Raw genomic sequence first — 12,152 nt, forward strand, 5'->3', positions numbered from 1 at the left:
TAGCGTCGTAGACTTAATTATTATGCACAGTAACGCACTCCGTTTGAGGCGATAACAATTTAAGCATATTAATGAAATAGTTTACACTACAATTTTTAGATCACATCTAGAGTTATGCGAATGCGTCTAGAAAACACACAACCACAATAATAAAGTATGAACAATTAATAAGAAAAAAATATAAAAATAAAAAAAAATTCAACAACAGAAAACGCTGTTGGTGGTTTGTTTCACGCGTCATGTCAAATAGATCAATTGGGCAGAGACAAATGAATGAATGAACATTTACAACAATGACTACAACATTTAATTTACATACATACTAACTAACTAAAAACAACAACAACAATAAATAAATAGACAAGTCATAGAATACATTGAGGTTTAGTCTGATCTTGTAATACCCTATACCTACCCAGCAGTTCTAGGAGACAGTCACGAACTAGTGATTTTACCCATCATTTAGGGTGGAAACTAGTTACTTCAATAGCTACGTGACTAGTTATTTTAAGACGTGCATGTCCTAAGCAGGGGTTCAATTGACCCTTTTTGATTACAATGAGTCTGTCTGATAGCTCGTCCAAAGTAGTCAACGCATTGGATTCACATACTGGTTAAATAGAGTCAGTAACCTTACTAGCTACCAAACTGGTTAGTTGATAAGATACACAACTAGTTAATTTAACATGTTCGGGTGCTAATTGACCTCAAATAGCCAGCTAAAAATACATATCTAGACAGTCGAATAAAGGATTGCTTGAAAACAAAACTTCCTTCTAAAGTGCAGACAAAAAAAACGTATAAAGTGACTTCACTATAGGTTACTAAGAGACACTAAAGTGACTACTGACTTCATGCTATCCCAGCAGTTAAGCAAGTATTAATGTATCCCTTAAAGACTGTAATTCTCGCAAATGTCTTACTACTTGATTGACTCCAATTTATATATTTTAGTCATTTTGTATGTGCTCTTCGTAGTACAGAGAGAAGAGAGAAGACCCACAAAACGTTTAGAACTCCAGATTACTTAGAGACACTTAAGTGACAATTGTCTTCACTTTAGTTTACTTGGGATGTATAAAGTAACCAATTATCTTCTCTCTGCACTAAGAAGAGCACTTTTGTGTCAACTGACTAAAATAAATAAATTGGAGTCAGCCAAATGTTCAGACATTTGTGACAATTACTGTCTTTAAGGGATACATTGACTGCTTGCTTAACAGCTGGGTAATAAAGTATATGAAATTTAGTTTTCTTGTTGTATTGAACTAGGAAAATTAGTTATGGGAGGGAGAAAAGAGGGAGCTGTATTTGAGGATATTCGATATGAACTTTCCTACATTGAAAGTGACAGAAAAGACTTCAGCAGGAAGTTTGTTCCACATACGGACAATACAGCTAAAGAACTAATTTTCCCTATAGTGTGTTGTGAGGTGCACTGGCCAATCGACCACAAAGGGATGTGTTCTTGATGAAAAATCTGCGGTTATCCGGAACAAGTTCCCTAATTTCATAAGAACACATTCCATTGTCGATAAAAGTGAAACGCAACACACATTGCGTCCAATATAATATAATCACCTTCGCCCTCTCCTCTACTCGGTCGAGAAGTTCCAAAATAGATATTGAAGCACCGGTCGATACATGGGAGTTGTATTCAATTTTCAGGCGGATAGAAGTGGTACAAATAGTGAGGAGATCAGATGAAGAGAAGTAATTCCTACACCGTTTCAGAAAACCGAGACACTTGAATGCTTATTTGGACGCTTGAAATGACCAGCGGACATCACATTCTATTCTTATGCCCAGAACAAAAAGAGCTTCTGATTCCACAATATTTACACCACCCACAAATACCGATGAAGCGACATGGTCTGTTCTTTTTTTATGTGTCAACATGCAACACTGACTCTTGCAAGCGTTGAAAACGACAATTGTCTGAAGCTCCCGACTAAGGGAATCATTCATGTTCTACCTCATTGCCCCAGTCTCCGAAGAGTTGGTCTGGGACTAAGTGAATATGATTGGCAAATTTTGCTCGCATCTGTAAAAGAATAAATAGGATTGGAAGTTTGACGTAAAAGGTCGTCTAGAAAAATAAGGAAAAGAGTAGGAGAAAGTACGAAGCTTTGCGGTAGCCCTGAAATCATGTTGAAGTCGTTTGATGAGATCCCGTCTATAACAACTCGTACAGTGTAACCTCTCAGAAAACCGAGATACTTGAATGCTTCATTCGACACTTGAAATGACCAGCGGACATCACATTATATTATCATATCCAGAACAACAATTCTACAAAATTTACACCACCCATAAACACAGATGAAGCGACATGGTCTGTCGTTCATTTATGTGCCAACATGCAACAACACTGACTCTTACGAGCGTTGAAAGCGACGATTGTCAGAAGGTCCCGGAATTATTCCTGTTCAGTCTCATTTTCCCAATCTCCGACAGGCTTGGTCTGTAACTGAATAAATATGATTTGGAAATGTGGCTGTCATCTGCTAAATAATAGATAGATTTGGAAGTTTGACGTAGAAGGTCCTTTAGAAAAATAAGGAATAGAGTAGGTGACAGAACGGAGCCTTGCGGTACTCCTGAATTTATCTTGAACTCGTTTAATGAATTCCCATCTATAACAACTCGTATAGTGTGATCTCTACCTACACCGTTTCATAAAACCGAGACACTTGACTGCTTTTGAAATGACCAGCGGACATCACATTGTATTCACATGCCCAGAACATCAAGAGCATCTGAGTCCACAATATTTACAACACCCACAAATACAGATGAAGCGACGTGGTCTGTTGTTCGTTTATGTGTCAACATGCGACGATTGTCTGAAGGTCCCGATTATGGGAATCATTCATGTTTTGAATCCCATTGCCCAAATCTCCGACAGTCTTGGTCTTTAACTGAATGAATATGATTTGGAAATGTTGGTGTTATCTGCAAATGAATAGATAGGATTGGAAGTTTGACGTAGAAGGTCGTTTAGAAAAATAGTGAATAGAGTTGGAGAAAGAACGGTATCCCTGAATTCATGTTGAACTCATTTGATGAGATCCCATCTATAACAACATCGATCATTGAGAAAGCTCGATATAAATTGAGAGACTACGAAATCCATACTGCCGGTCGTTAAGTAAATAGTTGGACTCCAGATATTTAAACAGATTGCTATTGAGGGTAGTTTTCAGGGTTATTTTCCTCTCCCTTTTTAGGAATTGTCCTGACATTAGCTCCCTTCCAACATACAACAGACAAGGTATGAAATGCTGGTGTGTCATCTGGCTCAGGAGACTTCTTGCGTTGAGATCCGATAAAACGCTTTTTAAAGCACGAGCTCGAAAGAATGTACTTGGTATAGTCACTAATACTCTTTTGAGTTCGGGCAGTGGCTGATCAATTTCCGCAAAGTGAGAATTACTTGTAAATAATTCAGCTAAAATGTTAGCTTCTGCCGGGTCAGTGAATGTTTGGTCATCCTCAAAATAGTCGAAATTGAGGAAGACCAAAATCTTTTACTACCCCGGGAAGCAGTAAGAACTTTAGTATGAAGGCTCGCATAGAGCTTTTTCGCGCCATAGGACTGAGAGAAGCCTAGCTAACCGACAGTAAAATTCCACCTGCGAGAATAAGGGGTATTTTCTCATGGGAATGGTATTTTCAAAACCCGCTCCATTTTCCCATCTACCTGATTAAATCTATTCGCGAACTATATTTGATCAGCTGATTGAAGAACTGGTCCCTGTTCGTTATAAGAAAATTAAGTGTTCAGTTCAATAGCAAGTCTAGTCAGGATCCCTGATGTAGGGCATAAAAGATTTACATATATACAGATAGCTATATGAACATATTTAAATCGATTTAGAAAGCTATTCTAAACTAAATAATTTATTAAAGCATTATAAGTATTAATTACATACATAAGTGCCGTAGGGTATAAAAACCAACATGCACTATAATAAAATATCAATATGATAGAAACATAGAGGCAGTCGTCAGTCCAACATTGTACTTATGTTTAACAATAGTTATTAATAATATACACATTTTTTATAGTTGTTGTATGCATTTTTGTATTTTTATACCCTTCAGCTTCGTGAGAAGGGTATATATAAGTTTGTCATTCCGTTTGTAATTTCTACATTTTTCATTTCCGACCCTATAAAGTATATATATTCTGGATCCTTATAGATAGCGGAGTCGATTAAGCCATGTCCGTCTGTCTGTCTGTCTGTCCGTCTGTCTGTCTGTCTGTCTGTTGAAATCAATTTTCTGAAGGCCCCAGATATCTCCGGGATCCAAATCTTCAACAATTCTGTCAGACATACTTTCGAGAATTTTGCTATTTAAAATCAGCAAAATCCGTCCATAAATAACGGAGATATGAGCAAAAATCCGAGACAACCTCTGAAAATTTCATCAAAAAACACAATGTATTGCATGCTTTGACAAAAAAACAACAAAACGTATGCTTGGATGTGCAAGCTTTGTGTATTTTGTTTTTTTTTTGTGTTTTGTTTCTTTTGGCGTTGTTGTTGTTTTTTATACAACTAAAGTTTAGTTTGGTTGTGTGTTGGTTTTTTTGACAAAAAATCAACAAATCGTATGTTTGAATGTGCAGGCTTTGCGTATTTTGTTTCTTTTGGCGTTGTTGTTGTTTTTTATACAATTAAACGTATGTTTGGATGGATGTGTGTTGGTTTCATTGCCTTGCGTATTTTGTTTTTTCTTTTGGTGTTTTGTTTCGTTTGGCCTTGTTGTTGTTTTTTGTGTTCTTGATAAATTTAGGATGCTGTACGCTGAAAGTGGGCAATGTACATACATATATACTAATTATAAAAAATAATAATGCATCCACAACAAAGGTGAAGGGTATATAAGATTCGGCATAGCCGAATATAGCACTCTTACTTGTTTTAATAGTTTTTATTATATTAAAGACATATTTCTCTATAAATGCAAATTGCACTACCAGCACTTTTAAAGTCAGTTTTCAGTGACAAACAGTGTGCAGCAAAAAAAAAAAATGATAAATGATGGTGACCTGATTTCTTTCAAATTATTTTATTATTTAGTCGTATTCATTATATTCGTATAAAAAAAAACATTTAACTTTTGCATGTTTAGGAAAATTATCAAATTTATATAAATAAAATAACGATTATGGTTTTTTTTATTTGCAAATTCTTATTAATTTTAATAATTTTCACGAAAAATTACTTCATCACTTGGAGTCTAGATAAATACACATAGATGGGAAACTGTCTTGGCTAAGACCTAAATCGGGTGTTAAAAACTTAAGTGGTGAGAATGTAGCTAAATGAAAACAAAATCAACACTCTTACAATTGATTATATTGAGAAAATTGTGTGTTTTTATTTGAGTTTTTTTCTAGTTTCCGCTCTATATATATTTCTCTATGATTTGGAGATGGAAACGCAAAATAGTTGTGGTGAGAATATAAAGGATTGCGTGTTTAGAAATAATTTAAAAAGGGCACAGTGGGCTGATGGCAAAAATATAATTTAGTTAATAGAAAATTATTTCAACTAACTAAACACTACTATATATAGGGGATCTAATCGGAATTTTAAAAAATGTTGTTGTCCTACATCGCAAATTGGTGTAGTAACTTTTTATTTTGGAAATAATTCATTAGCTCGTGAACGATTGGAGATATCTTAATGAAATTTCATACTGTCAGAGCAGATGTGTTTCTGAGTTCACTTGTATTTGTGGCTAGTGTCCCCCCAAAGATGCTCTCGATGGGACTACAACATTTAAAAATTGCAGTTCTTTTCCAAATGACAAGAAATTTATTTATATAGTAATTCTAAATAATATATTTATATTTTTAAAAATGCGGGATTTTTTAAAATGTTTAGCTTTTATTTTGAAACATTTGTACAATATAAATTAATTCAAAGTATTGGTCTTTGTTAGCTGTGACCTTTTCCCATCTTTCTGGCAACATATGAATTCCGAGCTAAAAGAACTGCTCATCTTTTGAGGTCAAGAATGAAACAAGCCAATATCGGATACTCTGTTCCAAAGTCCCCTTTTACAATGCAGAAATTGAAAGGCAGACATTTTTCTCATTCTCTTTTGAACTAACCTAAACCTGTGTAAAACACACTCTACCTCTTCAACCCCTTGCCCACAAACTTCGTCTGCCTGCCTTTCAATTTCAGCATTGTAAAAGGGGACAAAGTGAAGCGTATTCCAAGAGAGCGTTTTCCATCGATCGAAAAAAATAGTAGTAGGCAGGTATTTAACAGGTATTACAACAGATGGACGAGCGTTGTCATGATGGAATATTGCGGTTTCATGTTTGGCCGCATATTCTTTGCATTTTTTGGCAAATACTCGCTTCAAACGCATTCCATGTGATGTTCTGGCTAGATTTCATCAGCTCATAATAGATAGGATCATTTCACTCCCACCAAATTCTGAGAATTACCTTAGCGACATGGACGATTCGGCTAGTTGGCCGGCATTCACAAACGATCTCTTACGCTTCGGGATATCGTAATGGATCCATTTTTCATCACAAGTAATATATATTGATTCCGATGGTTCCAAGGTGAAACAAAGTTTTTCCATTGTGACCTATCCCGAGCTATCAACTTTACTTCGGACCAGGACTTTCCAGTTGAGTTTGTTTCAGTCTCGATTAGTCTCCTCCAGGTGTTAGCCTGTCTCTTCTTCTACTTCCTTGAGGTTCCATTCAATTGCCATCTTGGCTACATTGTCGTTGGTGCGTCTGAGAACATGGCCAATCCAACTCCATTTACGATTGATTATCTGGTTAAATATTGGTGTTTCAGCTGCTCTTTTCGACAGGTCTCTGTTTGAGATAACATTTGTCCAAAACATCTCGAGGAGTTTTCGTAATGACAATGATGGATTTTCTTTTATATCGTTCAAGCATCATATCGGACATGCAAAATCGTCTTTCAAGGTCTCTCGGCTTCAATTCAATTTCAATGCTTTTGCATGAATCCTGGTGCTCGCAAACGTTTTGAAGTTGCTGCTTGAGTAGCTCCCAATGATTTTGCAAGCTCTTGTTGAGTTTTACTTCATGGAGTAAAGGCTCCAATTCTTGGTCTTCAAACTTATTTCGCCGGCCTGGATGATCTTTGTCTTCCGTATCAAAATCACCACTTCTTAACCGCTCAAACCATCTCTCGTTCGTTGAAACCGAAGAAACACATTCACCATAAGCTTTGGTGAGAAACCGGTCTGCAAAACTTCCCACATATGACGCTTTATTGTTACAAAATTCGACATTACCGAAGTACTATAATAAATAAGTGGGAATAAATGACAGATATGTACCCTTCAAAATGACATATATGTACATAAGTTATTGAATTAGGTTCTTAGTGCTTAATTTAAAAAAACACCAAAAATTCAGTTCCTTAAAGGAACCCTCAAACTTGATAACTGTTGATGAAAAATTCCCGATTTATTTAAAAATGTCTTAAAAGTAAAGTCCCGATTATAGATATCACATGGCAAATAAAGGAAGAGCAGAATCTTTTAAGAAAAAAATAAATGTTTGGAACATATTTTTCTCGTATTAGTAATTTGGGTATTTAAGTGAAGACAATGGCAAGAGTTGATTAAAAGACATTTCATTCTATTTACTAATTTATTACTATATCTTAATGCGTTCTAATTTAAATTATTCTTAACGTAAAATCACAAAATTAATTCCATGTTCTTTTTGAAAATTGAGTAATAAGGTTTTCAAATACTAAATAGTGCTTAAATATATCCTTCAGGAGACTCACAAACCTTGCCTTCTCTTGAAATTTTTAACGTTGACTCAGTTTAGTTCTCGATATCCATTATATTAACATATATATGGTGTAATTTTCTTAGAGAAAATTAAAAACTAAGTGATATCAGTATTTAATAATCTTCACGATACGCAAGATACACAGAGCGTTTTCCATTATATTCGGTCCACGTTTATTTCAAACCCCAAAGACTTATTTTTTGTAGAATCTTTTTTAAAAGTAAAAGTAAATTTAAATCTTAAATTCTTTTGTATTTCTGTTCCACTGTATTATCTTCAATAAATTAGAACTATTTATAGTTAAATACCTATTTAATTATTTAAAGCTAAAGTATATTTCTATTGTTCTTTTAACAGCTACTATACCCATAGTGTCGTAACAGAACTGTGACTTAAAGCAGACATGTGGTCCTGTGGCGCAATGGATAACGCGTCTGACTACGGATCAGAAGATTCCAGGTTCGACTCCTGGCAGGATCGAAGAAATTTTTTTTACTTTTTTTTTATTTAATTTTAAAATAAATTGAAATTTATAAATTCAAATAAGAAGAAATTTTTATTTTTCCATATTAAATCAAACATTTAAATAATGGAAATCCATTACTTACTAACTTCTGTCTCTTGTAGTAAAGATTACAAATTCAAATAAATCGTATTTAAATTAACGTGACTGACTGACGACTATCTTGTCTGCCATCAATATTAATTTTTATTACAATATTTTTTCTCAAGAACATAGCAGCTAGCAAAACGTATTGAATAGAACTAAAACAAATTTTCAGCTTAAATACAAAAATTAAATGACAAGTACATACGTTAAAAAAAATAATAGAAAACCAGTTCAGTCTCTTTAAATTTTTGTTTTGGCCCATAACAAGTGCATTTATTAAAATGCCTAAAATTCTTGGTAAATTTCAATACAATTTTGTATTGTATATATTTTACGCATTTTTTGTTGAAAGAACTGAAATTTGTATTCAAAAAAACCACCTTTCAAATAACAAGAGCCATTTGATACCAAAATGCTTGTATTTGTTTCAAAGTGTGTCTTTTAGGTTGAAAACTGTGTTTAATTAATTCTAATAAATGATAAATGTTGTGTCACAGTACTTATATATTTTAAAATTTGTTTACAAAAGCTGGTGGCAACTATTTGCCACAAAAAGTTGAACAGAAAAATTCGACATACGACAATTTATGTCATGTTCGATTTAGCTTAACACAAAAAAATTATTGTGCCATAATAATCATTTTTATGCTAATTTTAATGATTTTTATGACAAATAAAAGTGCATTTGTAAAAAACGGAGCATACAAATTTGAGTTTTAGTTGAATTTTTTTTAATAAATGAAAACCCCTTTAACTATAATGTTCCAGTTCGAGATGCTCATTAAGGTGATTAGTGAAGAAAGAGCTATGAAATGAAAAATTAATTTTTGGTCAAAGATTTGAGTGATCACAGATCGAACTCCTTTTCCCGATTAAACGCTTATTTACAAAGATATTAAGGATTTAAGATTTTTGAGTTTTTTAATATGAAAAATCGATTTTTGCCTAGAAATATGAGTGATCACAGATCGAACTCCTTTTCCCGATTAAACGCTTATTTACAAAGATATTAAGGATTTTAGATTTTTGAGTTTTTTAATATGAAAAATCGATTTTTGGCTAGAAATATGAGTGATCACAGAATGAACTCCTTTTCTCGATTAAACGCTTAGTTACAAAGATATTAATTTTTTTTTGATTTTTAAGTTTTTTCATATGATAGATTTTCTGGTTAGAAATATGAGTGATCACAGATCGAATTCCTTTTCTCTATTAAACGTTTATTTACAAAGTTATTAAGGATTTTGATTTTTGAATTTTAGAAATATGAGTGATCACAGATCGAATTCCTTTTCCCGATTAAACGCTTATTTACAAAGATATTAAGGATTTTAGATTTTTGAGTTTTTTCATATAAAAAATCGATTTTTGTTTAGAAATATGAGTGTTCACAGATCGAACTCCTTTTCTCTATTAAACGCTTATTTACAAAGATATTAAGGATTTTAGATTTTTGAGTTTTTTCATATAAAAAATCGATTTTTGTTTAGAAATATGAGTGTTCACAGATCGAACTCCTTTTCTCTATTAAACGCTTATTTACAAAGATATTAAGGATTTTAGATTTTTGAGTTTTTTCATATAAAAAATCGATTTTTGTTTAGAAATATGAGTGATCACAGATCGAACTCCTTTTCTCGATTAAACGCTTATTTACAAAGATATTAAGGATTTAAGATTTTTGAGTTTTTTTATATGAAAAATCGATTTTTGTTTAGAAATATGAGTGATCACAGATCGAACTCCTTTTCTTGATTAAACGCTTATTTACAAAGTTATTAAGGATTTTAGATTTTTGAGTTTTTTAATATGAAAAATCGATTTTTGCTTAGAAATATGAGTGATCACAGATCGAACTCCTTTTCTTGATTAAACGCTTATTTACAAAGATATTAAGGGTTTTAGATTTTTGAGTTTTTTAATATGAAAAATCGATTTTTGGCTAGAAATATGAGTGATCACAGATCGAACTCCTTTTCTCAATTAAACGCTTATTTACAAAGATATTAAGGATTTTAGATTTTTGAGTTTTTTAATATGAAAAATCGATTTCTGGTTAGAAATATGAGTGATCACAGATCGAACTGCTTTTCTTGATTAAACGCTTATTTACAAATTTATTACGGATTTTAGATTTTTGAGTTTTTTAATATGAAAAATCGATTTTTGGTTAGAAATATGAGTGATCACAGGTCGTACTCCTTTTCTCGATTAAACGCTTATTTACAAAGATATTAAGGATTTTAGATTTTTGAATTTTTTCATATGAAAAATAGATTTTTGTTTAGAAATATGAGTGATCACAGATCGAACTCCTTTTCTCGATTAAACGCTTATTTACAAACATATTAAGGATTTTAGATTTTTGAGTTTTTTAATATGAAAAATCGGTTTTCTGGTTAGAAATATGAGTGATTACAGATGGAACTCCTTTTCTCGATTAAACGCTTATTTACAAAGATATTAAGGATTTTAGATTTTTGAGTTTTTTCATATGAAAAATAGATTTTTGGCTAGAAATATGAGTGATCACAGATCGAACTCCTTTTGCCGATTAAACGCTTATTTACAAAGATATTAAGGATTTTAGATTTTTGAGTTTTTTCATATGAAAAATCGATTTTTGGCTAGAAATATGAGTGATCACAGATCGAACTCCTTTTGCCGATTAAACGCTTATTTACAAAGATATTAAGGATTTTAGATTTTTGAGTTTTTTCATATGAAAAATTTATTTTTGGTTAGAAATATGAGTGATCACAGATCGAACTCCTTTTGCCGATTAAACGCTTATTTACAAAGATATTAAGGGTTTTAGATTTTTGAGTTTTTTAATATGAAAAATCGATTTTTGGTTAGGAATATGAGTGATCACAGATCGAACTCCTTTTTCCGATTAAACGCTTATTTACAAAGATATTAAGGATTTTAGATTTTTGAGTTTTTTAATATGAAAAATTGATTTTTGGTTAGAAATATCACAGATCGAACTCCTTTTCTCGATTAAACGCTTATTTATCAAGTTATAAAGGATTTTAGATTTTTGAGTTTTTTAATATGAAAAATAGATTTTTTGCTAGAAATATGAGTGATCACAGATCGAACTCCTTTTGTCGATTAAACGCTTATTTACAAAGTTATTAAGGATTTTAGATTTTTGAGTTTTTTAATATGAAAAATCGATTTTTGGTTAGAAATATGAGTGATCACAGATCGAACTCCTTTTCTCAATTAAACGCTTATTTACAAAGTTATTAAAGATTTTAGATTTTTTAGTTTTTTCATATGAAAAATCGATTTTTGGTTAGAAATATGAGTGATCACAGATCGAACTCCTTTTCTTGATTAAACGCTTATTTACAAAGATATTAAGGATTTTAGATTTTTGAGTTATTTCATATGAAAAATAGATTTTTTGCTAGAAATATGAGTGATCACAGATCGAACTCCTTTTGTCGATTAAACGCTTATTTACAAAGATATTAAGGATTTTAGATTTTTGAGTTTTTTAATATGAAAAATCGATTTTTGGCTAGAAATTGAGTGATCACAGATCGAACTCCTTTTCTCGATTAAACGCTTATTTACAAAGATATTAAGGATTTTAGATTTTTGAGTTTTTTAATATGAAAAATTGATTTTTGGTTAGAAATATCACAGATCGAACTCCTTTTCTCGATTAAACGCTTATTTACAAAGTTATTAAGGATTTTAGATTTTTGA

The 12,152-nt window shown here is 32.2% G+C and overlaps 1 non-coding gene across 1 annotated transcript; it reads left to right on the forward strand.

The window, feature by feature from the left end:
- Positions 1-8,226: 8,226 nt before the first annotated feature.
- TRNAR-ACG (transfer RNA arginine (anticodon ACG)) lies at positions 8,227-8,299 on the forward strand. Its single transcript has one exon. It is a non-coding gene; the product is annotated as a tRNA-Arg (tRNA).
- Positions 8,300-12,152: the final 3,853 nt, after the last annotated feature.

The sequence above is a fragment of the Calliphora vicina genome, chromosome 3 (assembly GCF_958450345.1).
Source record: "Calliphora vicina chromosome 3, idCalVici1.1, whole genome shotgun sequence".
Lineage (NCBI taxonomy): Eukaryota > Metazoa > Arthropoda > Insecta > Diptera > Calliphoridae > Calliphora > Calliphora vicina.